At 49.1% G+C, this 16,536-nt stretch overlaps 1 protein-coding gene across 3 annotated transcripts in view; it reads right to left on the bottom strand.

Annotated features, from left to right (window-relative positions):
- B3GAT1 (beta-1,3-glucuronyltransferase 1) overlaps window positions 1-15,051 on the bottom strand; it is a 40,005-nt gene extending 24,954 nt beyond the window's left edge. The window contains exon 1 of one of the 3 annotated variants that reach the window (XM_075172982.1): window positions 14,567-15,051. The gene's annotated coding sequence lies outside the window, so the exon portion shown is untranslated. The remainder of the gene's footprint in view (window positions 1-14,566) is intronic. The other 2 variants (XM_075172980.1, XM_075172981.1) reach the window with 2 other exon arrangements.
- Between the last annotated feature and the right edge of the window lie 1,485 nt (window positions 15,052-16,536).

Genomic DNA, 16,536 nt, shown 5'->3' with positions numbered 1-16,536 from the left:
AAGCATCTCCATCAAGATGAAAAGCTGTTTGACTTACAGCCCACTTCCAAAATAGAAAGACAACTGGGTGTTGTTTTCTTAGGAGAAATGCTGTTGACACCCATGAAAAGTTGTTCGACTTTCTTTAAGGTTGCTTGTGGGTGAACGCTGAATGAGTGCTGGGAAAAGAGTGCTCCAACAATTAGCTCATTTAAGGACTTCTCCATCAAGTCTTCTCGAACTGGTGACACAACGATACTTTGAGTTATCCCCTTTGCTCATCTAAGACAAGATCAACATTGTCAGAGACAGACATATTTCCAGACTCTCTATTTCCACCTCTGCGGTCTGCACTGCACTGAATATTTTGTGCACCGCTGACTTCCATAGATTTTAAAAAGTGACAGTAACAAAGGATGACCCAATTTCAACATGATTGGACTAAATTCCACAGCTCCACAGTAGGCTTTGCATATGCTTTGTCCAAAGGGTTTGAAGACACACGTTTCCGCGTGATTCCTCATGTAAGAGAGGCAGCAGGCCATAACGACCAAGCCTCACCTTTCCAACCAGCAGGCTAGCCAAGGCCACTGTTTCAGGATCTACAAGGCTGAATCATTGACCCAAACATGTCAAGCTAACACCGGGCTCCCCGTGGACTTGCCTTTCTCCCTCTACCCAAGAAAGCCTAACAAGTTAAACATCCGTAACATAGCTGGGTGATGAAAGAACGGACATGGTTGTTAGAAGAAAGACTGCAACGCTTGCTAATGCTGTAGTAAGATTACCTCACCACCACAGCTTTTGTTGTTGGCGGCTGAGAGAAGTCCCAGGCTTTTACATACTGTCTAAATTCAGGGCGTGGGATTCCGTGGGTGCATCTGAGAACCCCGGGCTGGTGGGATATGCTGGGGGCTGCCTCCAGTCACATTGGCACCGGGGAAAGTTCATAAATATGACCATCAAATATGAAGAGCTGCGCCCAGCAAGCCACAAGCCCTAATTTTATCTCCCAGCTGGCTCTGCAATATGTTCCCAAATCCAGTCCTGGAGATGAGACTGCTCACCTCCCACCCACTGTTACCTCTTGACTCACCGGGGAGACGAGGCCGGGGGTGCGCAGCAGGGCCCACCGCCCCGCTCAGCTGCGGGTCGGGGGCTGCAGCACGTGGCACACACCTTTCAGCATCAGCTGGAAGGCAGATCACCAGCTTCGTACCTGAGTCCTGGCTTCATAGCCATTGGCACTTACTTTTAATTACTGAGCTCTTCCCTTTTTCACTCCTGAAAAAAAATTAAAACCTGCTCTATTTAAAAAGAGTTGTTAATAACCTGATTCTAATGCATAAAAAAGGGGAAAAAAAGAACCCTTGCAGAGCTAGTGAGCAAGCTAGCCCTCTCCCACTGCAGCAAGCTACCACTGTGCACCATAAATACCTTAAGAAGGGATTTAGTTTTCAAAAGCATAGTTTTTCTTTTTTTCAATAGCAAACATCAAATATCTTAAAGATGGGTTTTTTTGAAGGCTGGGGAAAAAAATATGCAGGCATCCAAATTCTCCATTACTTTTGAAAACACCAGCTGTTGTAAGCACAAGTCCCTGAAGACGCCACTGAAGTAAAAACTGCTTTGCAGGAGCTGTTGTCAGAGTTGCTTGATAGCGTGCACATGTCCAGGCTGAGAGGTGCTCCAGACAGGCAGCGAAGAGCATCCGTTGCTGTGGGAGCACAACAGTGCTGTTCCTGCTTAGGGGAGGCAGAGCGCTCCTAGCACGCTGTAAATTCACACGTGGTGTCTCCTCCGCACTCCTTCCCACAACGCCACTTCCAACACGTGCTGCTCACGAGGCAGATGTGGAAGCCTGGAATTAGTTGCTTTGTATTTCAGAAGCACTAAGAGCAGCCATGCAGGTAATTCGAGCTGAAGAGCTTCTGGGCTATAAATTCACACATAAATTTCTGCCTTATTGCAAACTACCTTTTCACTGCAGACAAGCCTGCAACAGGGCCAGGGTTCCCAGGTTAGCTGCTGCACCCTACTCAAGCAGCCTGTTTAAGAGTCCTTGTTAGCTGCTGCCCAAGCAACAAACCCTCCAGCATCGTAGCATACCCCTACGCTGCAGAAATATATTTATATCGTAGCAGCAGTGCTTGGAGGGACAGAGCCATTCACTGAGCCACAGAAGTATTTCTCACAGGTTTTCTCTCCTATGGCCTTGCGAGACAGATCTAGCAAAGATGCAGCAGGGCACTCAGAGCTCTCTCGGCAGACGGTCAAAAAATCATAGCCAAAACCATTACACCAACCTACAGAGAAAACCCCCAGGTCCCATCCCCATTAGATGGCTTCTTTAAAGAGATGAGGCTCAAATCCTTAGCCCTGCTCAGTGCTAGGTGGTCAAAGAGGGCATAGAAAGTCCGATAGCCTGTGACCTCTGCAAAAGTCACTAATGGGACTGAGGGATTAACATCGATTCTTTCATGCTACAGCATGGAAAGGGAAGGGGGGTGGATCTGGGATGATAAAGCAAACGCCCAACTATAATTCAGCAGCTTGCAACACAATCAATCGTCGCTTGCAGTTCTGCAGTCCATTAGCACAGCCACAAACCTACACAACCTTCTCATTGGAAACAGGAAGGTCATTTTAAAATTATCTCCCTTCAATTTCTGGTCCCTGCCGAAATTCGGCAGGATCTTCTCACCCTACTGTGCCTGCTGAAAGCAAGTGCACAGGGCTTCTCATAATGCACTCGTCCTTCTTCCCTCACCTCCTTTCTCCACAGCGAACACAGAGGCTTTTGCCTACCTGGGAACCTTTGACATGTCAGAATACCATGGCCTGTCTTCCATTTAAGAGGCATTTGGAAGGAAACTATTTCTTTTCTTCTACTAGCATAAAAACCCCATATACCAACCCAATAAACCCAGAGCTATTCCAGCATCGCCCAAGGAGGTGGGATTTGGCTCTTAGTTTGTCTCATGGCGGGAACGGCTTGGGCTAAATCTACCAGTTTGTCCAGCTTCCAGTCTAAGGCTGGTTCTGACTGTGGCTTCCCCCGTGGCTTAGTTATTTTGGCTCACCTGCACCTCAGCTTGCTCTAGAGGTGAGATGAAAATAGCTGCCTACTTTTGGACAGGAATCACAAGGCTCAAGTAGCTCACAGGCTAAATACAGAAATGGCACAAGCACTGATGCCTGAGGTGCTGGCAAAGCGCAACTCACACCCACCTGACGGCCTGGTGTGCATTCCTGGGGCAGGTCATTTCTCCTAAATTTAGAATCACCCAAGGGCCAAACCCAGCCCAGATCTTCTCTGTATGAAATGGAGAAGCCAGACAGAAGCCGGAGACAGAATTAAGCCCAACTCAAAAAAGCAGTGAACAAGCAGCCCTCGTAGGAAGACAGGCACCTACGAGTGCCTCTTCCTGCTGCCCAGCTCCCCAGTACCACTCACCAGCCCCTGCCATTTCCAAGAGCATCTTCATCACTTGCAAAAGCTTGATCTACTCGGCCAAGCACATCCTGCCAACCAACTAGTTGGGACACAGGGAAATATTCCCTGTGGTCCGCAGAGTGTCTCAGCACCAGGGTACTCTAATCTACAAGTGGCTGAAAGCATGCACATGTAATCTGACACAAAGAGAGATGACACAAAGACGGCTGATGGACAGACAGACTCCCTTGCAGGGTTTTACTTGCAAGGTGAGGAGCGAGACAAGCCCTTGGGGAGCTCTGAGAAACTAGAGGGTTTTGTAATGGCTGCTCTAAGAATATTGTAATCATGCAGTAATTACAGTGCATCTCAAATCAACCAGGCAAATTACATCGTCATTATGATGACTGTCACCAACCTTGCATGGCAGGGACAGAGAGGCAGGCTATCCCTCGCCCAAGGAGGGAACAGGGTTAGGAGTATCAACAGAGCTACACCACAGACCCATCACACTCCCTTCAGGCCTGTCCAAGCCATGCGATGGCAGTCTGGTAGCTTTCTCAAGTAACTAGCACCACATCTGTACTTTCCCAGGCTGTATCTCAAGGTACAACACTTAATTAGTCAGGTTGATTTTACCTTTTTTTAATTAAACAAATATCTTCAAGCACAACAGCAGCCCTTGTCATTTGATTGGAACTGTCAGTCTTTCAAATGTCATTCCTACAGATGACTAATCTTTAAAAACAACAGTTACTAAAAGCTTTGACTCAGTTGATAAGGAGCCAGAGCAGTAACGATGGTTGAGACAGGGAGAAATCAGTGCTGCCTGGGCTCAGGAGGGCTCAGTGCTGTACGTGGCCCTAAAGCCTTTTTGCAGCTTGAGGGACTGGGGCTTCTTGACAAATGCAGAATGCAGGCTATGAAAATGGGGGATGCGGCACGTCTGTGAGGACATCTTGGCACACTTGCTCCTCCTCCGAGTTGCTGTCACGTTGACAAAAAAAGAGAAAAACTTCCTCTTTCAGTCGCTCTGAATGTGTTGGTTTTCTCAGTGCAGAGTGAAGACCTTGTTTCATTCTGCCTCCTCCGCAGGCTCCCTTTTGAACAGGTTTTCCTGGACTCCCTGATCCTCCATATTCCCACATCTACCCAATGTAACACTGCTTTGGGAAGCATCCTAAGATTTCCAAGCTGAAAGTGCACCACAGTGTTAGCAGCAGGGGAGTGCATGTGCTGATCCCAACCTGAATGCGAACACTCGCCTACTCCACAACCCCTTTCCCCTCACAGACTGGGGTCTCAGCCTTGGATTGCTGCACAGTTCACAATTTGCTCTGTAACAAGAATGGCTCAGGCTGTCGGATAAGTTATTAACTTCAGCAGCCAGAGTCTCTTCTCATTAGAGCGTTATGGTACGAGATGCCTGGGTGAGACAAAAAGGACTGTCAGGCAGAGCACAGAGCGCACGAGACAGCGATGAGAAATAATGTTGGCAGCATTATTAAAAGATAAATTGGAGGAAGAAAGGAGGTGTATGTGTGGGGTGACAGCTTCAGAGGATTGTAGCAAATCCTTTGCCACCAGGGGCTTCACAGCTGTCAAATTTCCCAAAGCCAAGGACAGGGCAGTGGCAGGGAGACAGCTTAGGTCCCCAGCTCCACAGGTCAAAGCACCCCTTCCACACACATGTCCTGCTAGTGCAAAACCCCAAAAGTATTCACAGCAGCAATAGGTTTACGGCGTGCAATGTTTTCCTGACCTCAGCACCTCTTCACATGATTACTGTGACAATAATCCCAGTATCCTCACAATGCCATGGACAGTTACTCCTCCACAAAGGGCAGAAATGGGCAGCTCCCCCCGCTACCGTCTTCGGGCTTTTTACAGAAAGGCACCTTTTATTGCCGTTTTTGCTTCTTCCTGAGGCTAGTCTGCCAGGCTCGAGGCAGAGATAGTATCTACACCTCCAGGATCCAGACAGCTCCACCTTGCTGCCAAGGGATTCATCTTAGAGTAATTTTATTCACAGTTATGCCTGCCAGGCCCCCTTCTCAATACTCTTGGCTGAACACTGGCTGCTTGCACTTGGAGAATTTCAGAGCTAAAGTAACTAATAACTTCGAGTAACTAACTGTCTAAGGTAGACATGACTTCAAACTGAGCCACCCAAGAACGAGTTGAACTCTCATCACATTGCTTCACAGTCTCTTTTAACAATCTTCTGCCACGCCTGAATCTTACTGCTCAGGCCAAGCTAGCACAGACAAATCTATCAGCATCTTTCCTGCTGCCCAAAGAGCCTACCACTGTACAGACACCTCACTTGTACGCCCATGGCTTCCCACACAGGTAGAGCTGTCCTGGCCCCCACCCTTACCACTCAGATTCCACCCAATCTTTTCAATGCTTCCAATTTTAGCACTTGCAATTTTTTCCTGGTAAAAATCACGCCAGAAATGATCCTCACCTAACTGACAAACAGAAACAAATACTTCCAAACCCAAGCAGAAGGTCATTCCAGGAGCTGCACACGCTCTCTGAAAATGAATATGTTAAGAGTCACTCCTGGTGAATGTGCCACTATTATAAGAAAGACACTGGAAGAATTATTCATTAGTAGTGACTTCTGTAGCTCTAATCTCCATAACCAGCTGCCGTTCAACCAAGTGGATCACAGGCCATCTGAATAAACCTTTGAATGTCCACACAACCCCACATCACACAGCCAAAGTCAGCCTCTCCTGGGGCATTGCATCTACTGCAAGAGCTGAGGATGGGAAGGATAGAATATTCCTGTATCTCACCAAGGCTGTAGGGAGCATGCAGACGGAGAGTGCCATAAACTGGCTGGCAGCCTTTCAAGGGTGGCAGGCTTGTGCCAGATTATACTTCTCTCTCCCAAATTAGAAGCAAAACGTGCCACTAGAAAGTCAGGTGAAAGCTGTCTCTCAAGGAAGCAAAAGGCTGCCTCTCAGTACCACTGCGTGAGGCAGCATCTTAAAGCATCCTGCTAATCTGAGCACAGCCGTTGCCTCCCAAAAAAAGCCAGGGGTCCAGCCTTGCTTTGTGCTGCCCCAAACCTGCCTACTTGCCCTAGCAGACACACATCATGGGTTGCTGACCCTCAGCATAAACTGTGCTAGGATTTAATCACAGTGCCGTTCTCCTCCCATTCACACATTCACACCAAGCCCCTCATGGAGGCAGATAAATGGTATCATTACAAATATTTATCTTCCTCAGTCCCGGAGCCTGAGCTGGGCAGTGGTATATACTGACCGTAGGAGACACGAAAAGACCAAACAGGCACCCTCTCTGCCTCAGTCATGCAGGTTTACTATCGAAGCGTCATCCCTGCACAGTCCTGCCAGGCTTCCAGCATCCAGCAAGCTCCCAGTTCAGAAAAGGACTGCATCTTACTCCGTATGTCTCACTCCTCCTTCAGGGACCCAGCCCACTCACAGATCTGCCTCTCAGCAACCATCATGTGCATCTATTATTCAGAAGAAATATCAACTTATTCATGAGCCAAAATAGGTTCCAGGTACCGCATCCAGTCTATAACAAAATTCCTCCTGCAAAGCTGCTCTTTTCTCAACCTGGACTCAACCGAGAAGAGTGCTGCTCTCACTTTGATCCCTCCGAAGGGTTTTACAGCTTTGTTACGGTGAGGGACAGGAATTAACAACCCTGACAGGCCGCTCCCTCATCATCTGGTTAATGTACCTCGTTAATGGCTACGGCACAATACCACTCACCTCCTGTACACTCCACAAATTCCAACCTTTCCCTTGGGCTTGCAGTTCCCCACAGGATCAGAGGGATGGCAAGGCAAGGAGGGCATGGGAAGTGACGTGGTGCCCACAGGAGGACTTACCTAGCATGTTGTCACAGGCCCCTGCAGAATTATTCACATACCAGGGAGGCATCCAGCTACAGCAGGCATGCAGGGGGCTCACACAAAATAGCGAAGTTATGCTTCCCTTCCACCAAGTCTGAATCTGAATGTGGCAGTGCTGGACTGCTCAGGACAGTGTAATAGCTGCCCTGGGTTGGACGATGGCTCCTGTGCCCAATGAAACAGTATGAATTTCTTTCAGCATTGCCTCTGATCTACACATACATAAAAGCGTTCTGGAAATGCTACTCCTTTGCTGATGACAGGCAAGGCTGGCTGGGCAGGCACAGAGAAGGAGACAGGAGGAAACATGCAAGCTCGGTGCATCTCCTGTTGCACTGCAAGCATCCACAGCCGTTCTAAAAATGAGCAGAGCACATCAGTGCAGACTGCAAAAAAGGCCCCAAGTCCTGCATTGGAGCACCCAAAAATGGTATAGCACTCTGATGTGCTTCTCCTGTGCAGGGATGGGCTGAAGGCCTTGGGACAGTGGTTCCCACAGTACTAATTCCTACCATAGGACTGTTGCATCAGTACAAGGTGGCACTACGTTTTTGTCGTTGGATGGGGAAGACATGAGCTGAAGCTGGAAAAAGCTCACCTGATGCACTAGCCAGAAGCACTGCAGGGCCATCGGTGTCTCAGCACAGCTCCAGGTTTACTCTCCATGTCACAGTCTATGGGATTCAGATGGAATAATCATAGAAGATCATCTATTCTGGTCCCGTGTGGCCAGAGCAATGTCATTCCCCAGTGCTTGCTGGCTTTTGCTCATTCCCTGAGAAGCTGGACTCCCCCAAAGACTTTCCCATGCAGCCTCCAGTAAGTATAGCCCTGGCCCTCACAGGGCAACCTGTGTTAAGAGAAATGTGTTGGTAGACATTTCTTCTTTAACTTTAGAAGCTGCTAAACAGATGGAAAAACAAAGGATGAAATCTAAGAAGTTTAGCCAGAACGCTTCAGCACCAAGGTGGTATTTATAGACAAGCCCAGGGGGAGGTAACCCAGGCACCCACTCCACTGTCACACTGCGTTTCTCTGCAAGAGGCCACGGTGTGCTGCTCCAAGGCAGCGTTACTCGTGCAGCTTGCTCAGCACCCACACACGTATGCAACCAGACCCACTCATTCACAGCAGCACACAAAAGCATCTTAGCCCTCGCTTTGTGCCACCAGGACAACAGAAGAGTATGGGCTATGCAAAACTACAACTTATCAAAAGTGGGATCCCTCTCCTACCGATGGTGATCGGAGTTATGCTTTTTATTCACTGAGAGCTGGAGTGGGCCCCGAATCATGCTGGCATTATGTTATGATAATGCTGGAAGTATTATAAATGCTTTGCGTGCCAGACAAATCCTGGAGCAGGCTTCCAAATCCCCTCAAAATCCCCACTTGCGTCTCTACATTCATCCATTCACAAAATCCAGAGCAGAGCCTCAGCATCCATCCTTTTGCTCCTGGTCTCTTTCCAGCTGAATGGAAGGTGAGGCAAAGTCAAGGTATTTCTTCTGGATTAGCCTGCTTTTGTCTTTCAGGTGCCGAATCTGAAGAAGAAACTGTGCTAGGGCATTTAAGAATGACATCCAGCAAGGCAGCTGAGACAAATCCCATGCCCCTTTCTCCTGTCAGAAAGTGAAGCGTGTCTCATTCTCCGCGAGCTCTGGCCCCCATAACCACAGTGAGCTGCAGCACTGGAGAAACCGGGGCTCTGCCACCCACACAAGATAACGTGCGGCGTTCACGAGGCTGGAGGAATGAGACCTAGCAGCTGGCTGGGAGGAGATCTTTGTGCCATAGCTGCAGTTGTGGACATCTGGCTCCAGATGAATTCCCACTCACAAAAGGTCAGATGAGAGCTGCACTGACCGGCCTTGCAGTGCCCATCCGCAGAGGCCTAGGGTGGGAGACACCCACCCCTGCTTCCTGCGGTGCCATAGGTGTAGATCCCCACAGCAGAGCTTGCGTCTAGATTCTTTTTGCAATCACCGGGGAGAATTCATTTGGCCTATTTTAGATTAATGCCTTCAGATGAGAGGAGCTGCACCCTGGAAATGCCCATTTCTCTTTACTATACAGGTGAACCTACATAAGCCAACATCTGCATCTTCAGTACACTTAAGCAAAGGGTTTCCCACCTTTCTGGGATGTAAGCAGACTTTGTTCTCTGAGCTACAGCTTTCAATTCCCTATCCACTGAGCTTTGACAGGCTTCCCAGATGGCAGACAGTGCAGAAGAGCAAATTTTTCTGACAACCTAGCCCACCGGTCTAAAGTGCATAAGGCAGGAATGGAAGGAGGAAGTCTGAGCTCTACTCTCCATGTTGCATTAGCAGGGCACCAGCTGTTGTTATTTCAGAGAGGATAACCAGTCTCCAGCAGGCACTGCGGAAGGAACTCGGGGATCAGCGGAAAACTCTCTTCTGTGGGCTCCGCAGTGCACACGTCTTTGCAACAGCCCAGAGCTGAATGGAGAGAATTCTCAATCATGATGTGAAGATGTAAATCCCCTCCCCAGAGGTTTCAGAGATGGGTTTTTTTGTGCCTTTCTGAAGACTGTCCCATTCTAAGTGGCAGAATTTCTTCTCTGGGTTCCCGTATCTTTGCCAGAGGACTCCCTATGTGATCACAGGCCAATCACCTTTCCCTTGTCAGCATTTGGCTACCTCTCCATCAAAACCAAGCATGCAGTATTTCCTCTGTCCATCCTGTTTACTTACATGCTATGCTCCAGTGCAGAGACTAGTTGTTCACAGCACCAAGGACTCTGGAGTATCAAACCACGTCTCAGGAACTAACAATAAATAGCATTCCAAGGCAGCGTACAGGCTGGAGCTGGGCCAGCAGTGACCAATGCATTAACACACCCTTTGAGAGCTAATACATCACCTGCTCTTAAAGAACAGCATAAGAAGCGCAGGAAGCCTTGTGCAGAAGCTTAGCTCTTGTCCTGTCTTTAGGAAAATAGCTCAGATCCAGGCAGGAGGGAGATCTTGAGCATTTCCTATTTATTCTGCTGTCACTGCCAGGCATATCACATTGTGTTCCCCGTGGCTCGTATGGATAGGATAGCTGGAGGGATTTCTGAGGTACCACTGCAGCTGGCAAATTGCTTAAAGGCTCTGTGGTTCTCGGGCAGGACAGGGCATTTCTCAGACAGAAAGACAGAGTATGTGTGCATCTGCACACAGCTGTACAAGGGGAAGAACACACACTTCTATACACAGGCCAGGATGGAAAAGATAGGTGTGCAAAGCTGCCTGTGCAAGTGTGCTCCAGGCACAGGTATCTTGTGCGCAGGAGTCATTTTATGAGGCTGTGAACAAGGTGCCTTGGAAAGTGCCACTTGGTACTACTAACATATCCACAGACAGAGAGGGTCAAGAACAGGAGGAGGACTAAACTGGCTAAATTTGTGGGACAAAACCATTAGCACTGCAAGAGACTGGGATCTGCTCCCTAGCACAGTGAATTGTTCCCAGTTATTTCCTCAATCTCTCAGTGCCTCAGTTCCCTGGAGGTGTGGAGTTCCCATTAAAAAATGTAGGAGGATATATTCAATAGTGACTAATACGCTTAGAACACTTGGGGGTGGTCCACGTGTCTAGATCAGGATATGAAGATTAATTATGGGCCACACCCTGTGATCTCCACTCAGCAAAGCCCTTACCTTCTGAAGGTGAATCTACCCTCACTCTTCAGACCTTGTGCTTGGCAAACATCACTTCTCTGGCCACCAGAGAAGCAAAACACTGGTAGGTAACCGATTCAGGATCTCCACAAGCAAAGCATAAAAGACAACATGTTACAGAGAACAAGTACCCATGAAAAAGATAGTGGAGAGGGCCCTTCCAATGACATTTCTTCCAGAAGATGCTTTGCCTTTGGGTGGGTTAAAGCCACACCAAAGGCACCTCCAGCCATGTCCCCAAACAAGACTTACAGCTACAGCCCACCTAACTTTTCAAGGCTACTGCATGCAATGGAAGGCTGCAGAAAAAGTGGAGGGCGAGAAAGCCACAGAGGGCATCACCCACAGAGAAAGATGCTGACCAAGGCCTGCTGCCAGTCAGAGATCTTGCTGGTAAGCCCATATGAAAAGCCGCCCTGGAAGCCAGGCAGCCGCTGGCACTGCTCACCCCTGCAAGACAAAATGCACAGTGATGCAAGAAAGGACCATATCTTGTCTTCTTATGGATTCAAATCTGCCCACTGGGTTTTGTTTGAAGGAGAAAACACTGCTTTTGCACAACTTTTTTTTGGAGCTAGTAGAAATAGAACAAGGGTAAGAGAGAGCAAAAGCATTGCAAAAGGCAAGTCTCCAAAAAACACTAAAAAATGAATTGCCACATTTGCCCTAGTGTCCCTTAAAAGACAGTTCTTTTCATTTCCCAAGGCTTCTGCTGTTGTAACATGAGGGTGCTGGAAAATATCAGAAAGGCAGACGCACTGTTTTCCTTTCGGAAAGCATTATTTTGACATTGAGCAGCCAGCTTTGCACAAGGGGAGAGTGTGCGCTCATACTTTGTTACTGGAAGATTTCTTGGTCAGCTTAGGCCAGATCTCCTAGCTACAGCAATTGTTTGCCAGAAAGATGCAGCATTTCTGAGCATGACAAGGCCCTGCACACTGGAGGCACTCGCTGCTCCCCTTGCCTCAGAAGGTGCACAATTGCAGAGCGAAAACCAGAAAGACGCAGAACAACACTGCAGGTCAAGGAAGGAAAGAGAGCAAATCCAGGCATCGCTGTAGTTGGCTGGAGCTCAGTGAGACACTGCCCTGATGAGGACAAAGCCACAGGAAAACAGGTTCGCTGACCCCAGTGCCACCGCATCAGGCCTGTGACGCATACAAGGTGACAGTCCCTTCCTAGGGTTGGGGCACTATCCCCTCTTTGCATTCACTCTCCACTATGAGCCACCGCGATGGGTCAGGAAACTTTGGGAAGCCAACTAACAGGTGGGAAAGCTCTCCCCCTCTCCTCCTTGCCAACAGATGCATGTGGAGGGAGACCTTTACGGATGCCCTCTCACTTTGCTGTCCTAGAGAATCAAAATGACATGAGACTTGGGTCCCCTCTTCTGCACCTTCCTCAGGTCAGCCCGGCTCAGAGGGAGCCAGCTCTTATTACAACTGTTAGTGCATTGCTAACGACTCCAAGTTCACAGTGCTCCGCCGGAGAAGCTGACAGCATTTCACTAGAAATGCCTATGGGGGGCTGCAGGGAGGGATTTATAACTCAGCTGCACGAAATGGGAAAGAACTCAGAGCCAATGTCACCGATTTCATTTTTTTTCGTCTGTCTTTCATACACCCATACATATTCAACCAGGAAAATAAAATTATTGGTCAGCTACCTTCCCATTCTAGTAGCATCCACTGTCCTGCTGGCTTTGGCCATTTCCAAAGCTCTTGGTCCCTATCATAGAATTAACACTTCTGGGAGAAATATCCTTCTTTTTCACTGTCTAATTATTCCGTTCCTTCACCAGAACATCTTCCATATTCCTTAATGCTTTGAAGCTGACACAGAAAAGAGAGTTGGGTGCTATATACAGAAAGAAGATATTTTACCCTCTTTTCCCGAGTGCCTCCATTTTCCCACACCCTTTCGATCCCAACTCTGTCAGGTAACCAAGCAATCTCAACCACTGTAACCTTCAAGCCAAATCTTGGTCAATTCATTCGCATTGGAGATCTGTGTACAGCGAAGGACTAATTACACAAACAAGGCGAGCAAAATGCATCTCAGGTGAGTTAGGAGAATTTCCTCATATGAGCAAGGATTACTCATGAAACAAAATAATGGCTTGAAGCTCCACTGTACATTTACACAGCCCTTCTTCCATATTTATGCGCACGCACAAACACACCCAACCTCACTCATTCACAGAAGTTGGTGACACCTCACTGTAGATGTTCAGGGACACGAACAATTTAGACAAGTACGTACAGACCTATGCAACGGACTGCATAGTCTCTTCCAGTCCATAACATTGGACCATAAGCTCCTTAGATGTGTACACAAGCTCTTACGTCAACTGACAACACACTAGGGCTTATGACTTTCTGCATGGTGTGAAAATAAGTGGGGACTTCTGTGACATGACATTATCTAAGTGACCAAAGCAAATTCTTCCTAACCCCATGCCAAGATCCATCAAGAAGCCTTTGAAGGCAAGGGGATGGACAGCACAGAACAAATGGATATTGCAGCAGCAAGATCCTGCCAAAGATAGTGAGGGACACCCAGCCAAGACCTCTGCTTGCAGGGATTAACTGGATATGGGTTCCACAGCTGTAAACATCAGGTTCTTCTCAGTGTTTTCCCAAACATCTGGGCTAAGCCACCTCCCAATACTATTTGAAGTTGCCCTTTCTGGTCTGATTGAGAGAAACTAGGACTTTCAGGGTCAGAGACCCAGGAATTGAGTCAGAGAGAGGCCCAGCAGGGAAAGGAAAGCATCATTTGTGGACAGCTTCATTGATCACCATGGACTTTCTCCCCCATAATCACTATTTTTCATCCCCACCCACTCCCACAACATAACACAGAGATCACTTCTCAGATGGCAAAGCATTGCTCAGCCATCTCCTATTCCTCCAAAAGATAGCACTCAGAAAGCTTTTCCCTTTAAGCAGCCTCAAAGTTGGTTCTCACCATTGCTGGCACGAATGAAAGGGATTTCAGTTCCCCCTCCTCCTAAATCCCATCCCTTTCTGTTGCGAAGAAAAGGCAGAGGATGACCAAGGGAAGAGAAAAGCAACTCTCTTAGTCGCCTCTCACTTCCCTCCCGTCATTCTGCATGGATGCACCGGCGGGCTGGAAGGGCGCGGGGCCATTGTAGTCCCCACGCAGCTTCCCCGAGAGCCGCACGCAAGCCCACGAGGGGAGCCCCAGAGCAGGTGCAGGTCTGGGAGGGCAAGGCTGGGAGCACAGTGCTCCTGGAGGCGAGACATGGGCATACTTCCCCATAACCCAGCCAGCCTTCCCTACGCAAAGCAGCTTGGTGTCCTCAGGCACCCAGCCTAAAAAAGGGGGGGCAAAGTGATCTCCAGCAGCCCCCGGGACCCATTCTGCATTCTTTAAATACACTGGGAGGGGTAGCAAAATCGCTTTGAGTCTTTCCTGCTTCCTCCCACTCCCTGCCCGCTGCATGCACACATATACACATATCCCCAGCTCTGTGCATAAAGGATCTCTGTCCTGCTCAGCTCAGTCATGCGATGCCTGCAAGAGGCAAGAGTTACCTTATTCCCATAGCCTGAACCGCCTTCTCTCTCCATCGTGGCTGGGAAGCTGCTCCCGTACATGCTTTAATCCCTGGGAACAGAGGCACGATTCAAAGTGGCTGTTCACCCACCGGACTGTGCTCCCCTGAGCAACCTCCTCCTCCTTCTCCTCCCTTTTTCCTCGTTTGTTGGGTCCAGATTTTGTTTTTTTAAAATGTATTCTTTCTTAATCCAGGCAGCAACCAAGACACTCCTTCATTCCCTCTCTGTCGCTCCGTTTCACTCGCAAAGAAACAGCATTGGAGAGCTCCTTCCTCCTCCACTGCCTCTGTGGTCCTCCGGTTCCCCAGGTCTGTCTTTCTGCAGCGTGGCGTTAAGGGAAAGAAAGAGAGTGAAAGAGGGAGGGAGCGTGCAAACAGGGAGGAGGAGGACGCCAACAGGGTGCGGGAGGAAGGAGCCAGAGCGTGGCTGGCTGCTTTGTATCCAGAGCAGTGCCGACAGCCCCTTCCCTCCCCCCCACCAGAGGAGGACCTGCGCTGCTAATGGTCTGTACCAATTTATTCCACTTAGGCAGGGGCACTTCTCCCTGCGATGGCAGGAAAAGCCAGGGAAGGCTCCGAGATGGCCCCTTAAGGAATTGGTTCCTGCTCTCCTCATTCCACGGCATCACCCACTGAGTTTGCAGCCACAGGCTAGGGAAGACGCTATCCCAGCTCCACAGGCAAACGGAAAGTGTGAGGCTAGGAAAGGCTGGGCGTGAGGGAAGGGTCTTGCTGGTGAGGAGGCTCAGCACCTCTCTGAGAGAAAGCAGTGACCATATGCTAGGTGGAAAGCAAGGTTCCCCTCCAGCCTCTCAGGAAGGCAGGCTGAGCTCTGCTCCACTTTCTGCACGCGCCCTTTAGTGGAAGCACCCTCCACTCCTCATCGTGCATGCCTCCATGCCTGGACTGATGGCTCCCCAGCTGAGTCCACTGGGGCTTTGCAAGCAGTGTGTAACACTCGTTAGATCTCATGCAACTCCCCTTCTATCTAGCACCGTGTCTTTCCATGGCCCCACTCAGCCATCCCTACCCCACCAGCAAGGTACCCCCACATCCACCCTGGCAGCTGACTAAGGGCTCCGGCACTGGGCAAAGGACAGCAGGGACATGCTTCCCCTGTAGGAAGGAGGCTCTGGATGTGACTAGGGCTGCCCCTAATCTGGGGACAATTGCACCAAGTGCGGGGGGCAGACGGGACACTTCTGTGACCTCTAACAATGCAGCACGACCCTAGGGATACTCCCTGCCTTCACAGGGACCACCTGGAGGACGCAGGGCTTGAAGGGGCTGGAGAGCAGAGTAAAGATCTTACCTCCTGATACTGCCCTGTAATAGTTAACCCAGGCAGGGCTGACTCATGCTCAGCAGCAGATTTCTCTGAGATGGCTGAACACCACAGTATGTATGTCTCTGAATGCCACGCTCGCAGCTGGACAGTTTAACATCAGCCAAAAGTCAGTCCTGAGGTTGGGGGCGAGTTACCTTTTAGCTGTCCTGCCACCGCTGCCTGCTCACCTGCTTCCAACCACATCAACAGCCTCCATATACCACTACCTCTTCCTGGCTACGTGTTCCACAGTGGAAATGCACAGACCAACAGCTACAGCTACTCCTTTGTTACTCCCTCCCTTCCAGATCTGGTAAGGTTACAATGCCATGGTAACCTGGAGGTATAGGGAGATTTACTTACACTTTACCAAAAAAGGAACAACAAAGAAAAAAACACAACCTTCCAGTTACTGTGAAAAGCTTCAGTACTCAGGGAGCTGAGGTCCATATTGTGGAGCAATCTCAGTGATCTTCACCAGTAACTCCCACCATTTTCACCAGGCTTTTCATTTTGAACCCATAGCATTCAGACCCCAGTTTTAACTTCTGAATCTCCAGGGGTACCTGGGAGCAGAGATGTCTGCTATGTAGCTTGGAAGTCAAAGCATTACTCACAAA

Source organism: Calonectris borealis, chromosome 24 (assembly GCF_964195595.1).
Source record: "Calonectris borealis chromosome 24, bCalBor7.hap1.2, whole genome shotgun sequence".
Taxonomy (NCBI): Eukaryota; Metazoa; Chordata; class Aves; order Procellariiformes; family Procellariidae; genus Calonectris; species Calonectris borealis.
This window is presented reverse-complemented; position numbering and strand designations above follow the sequence as displayed.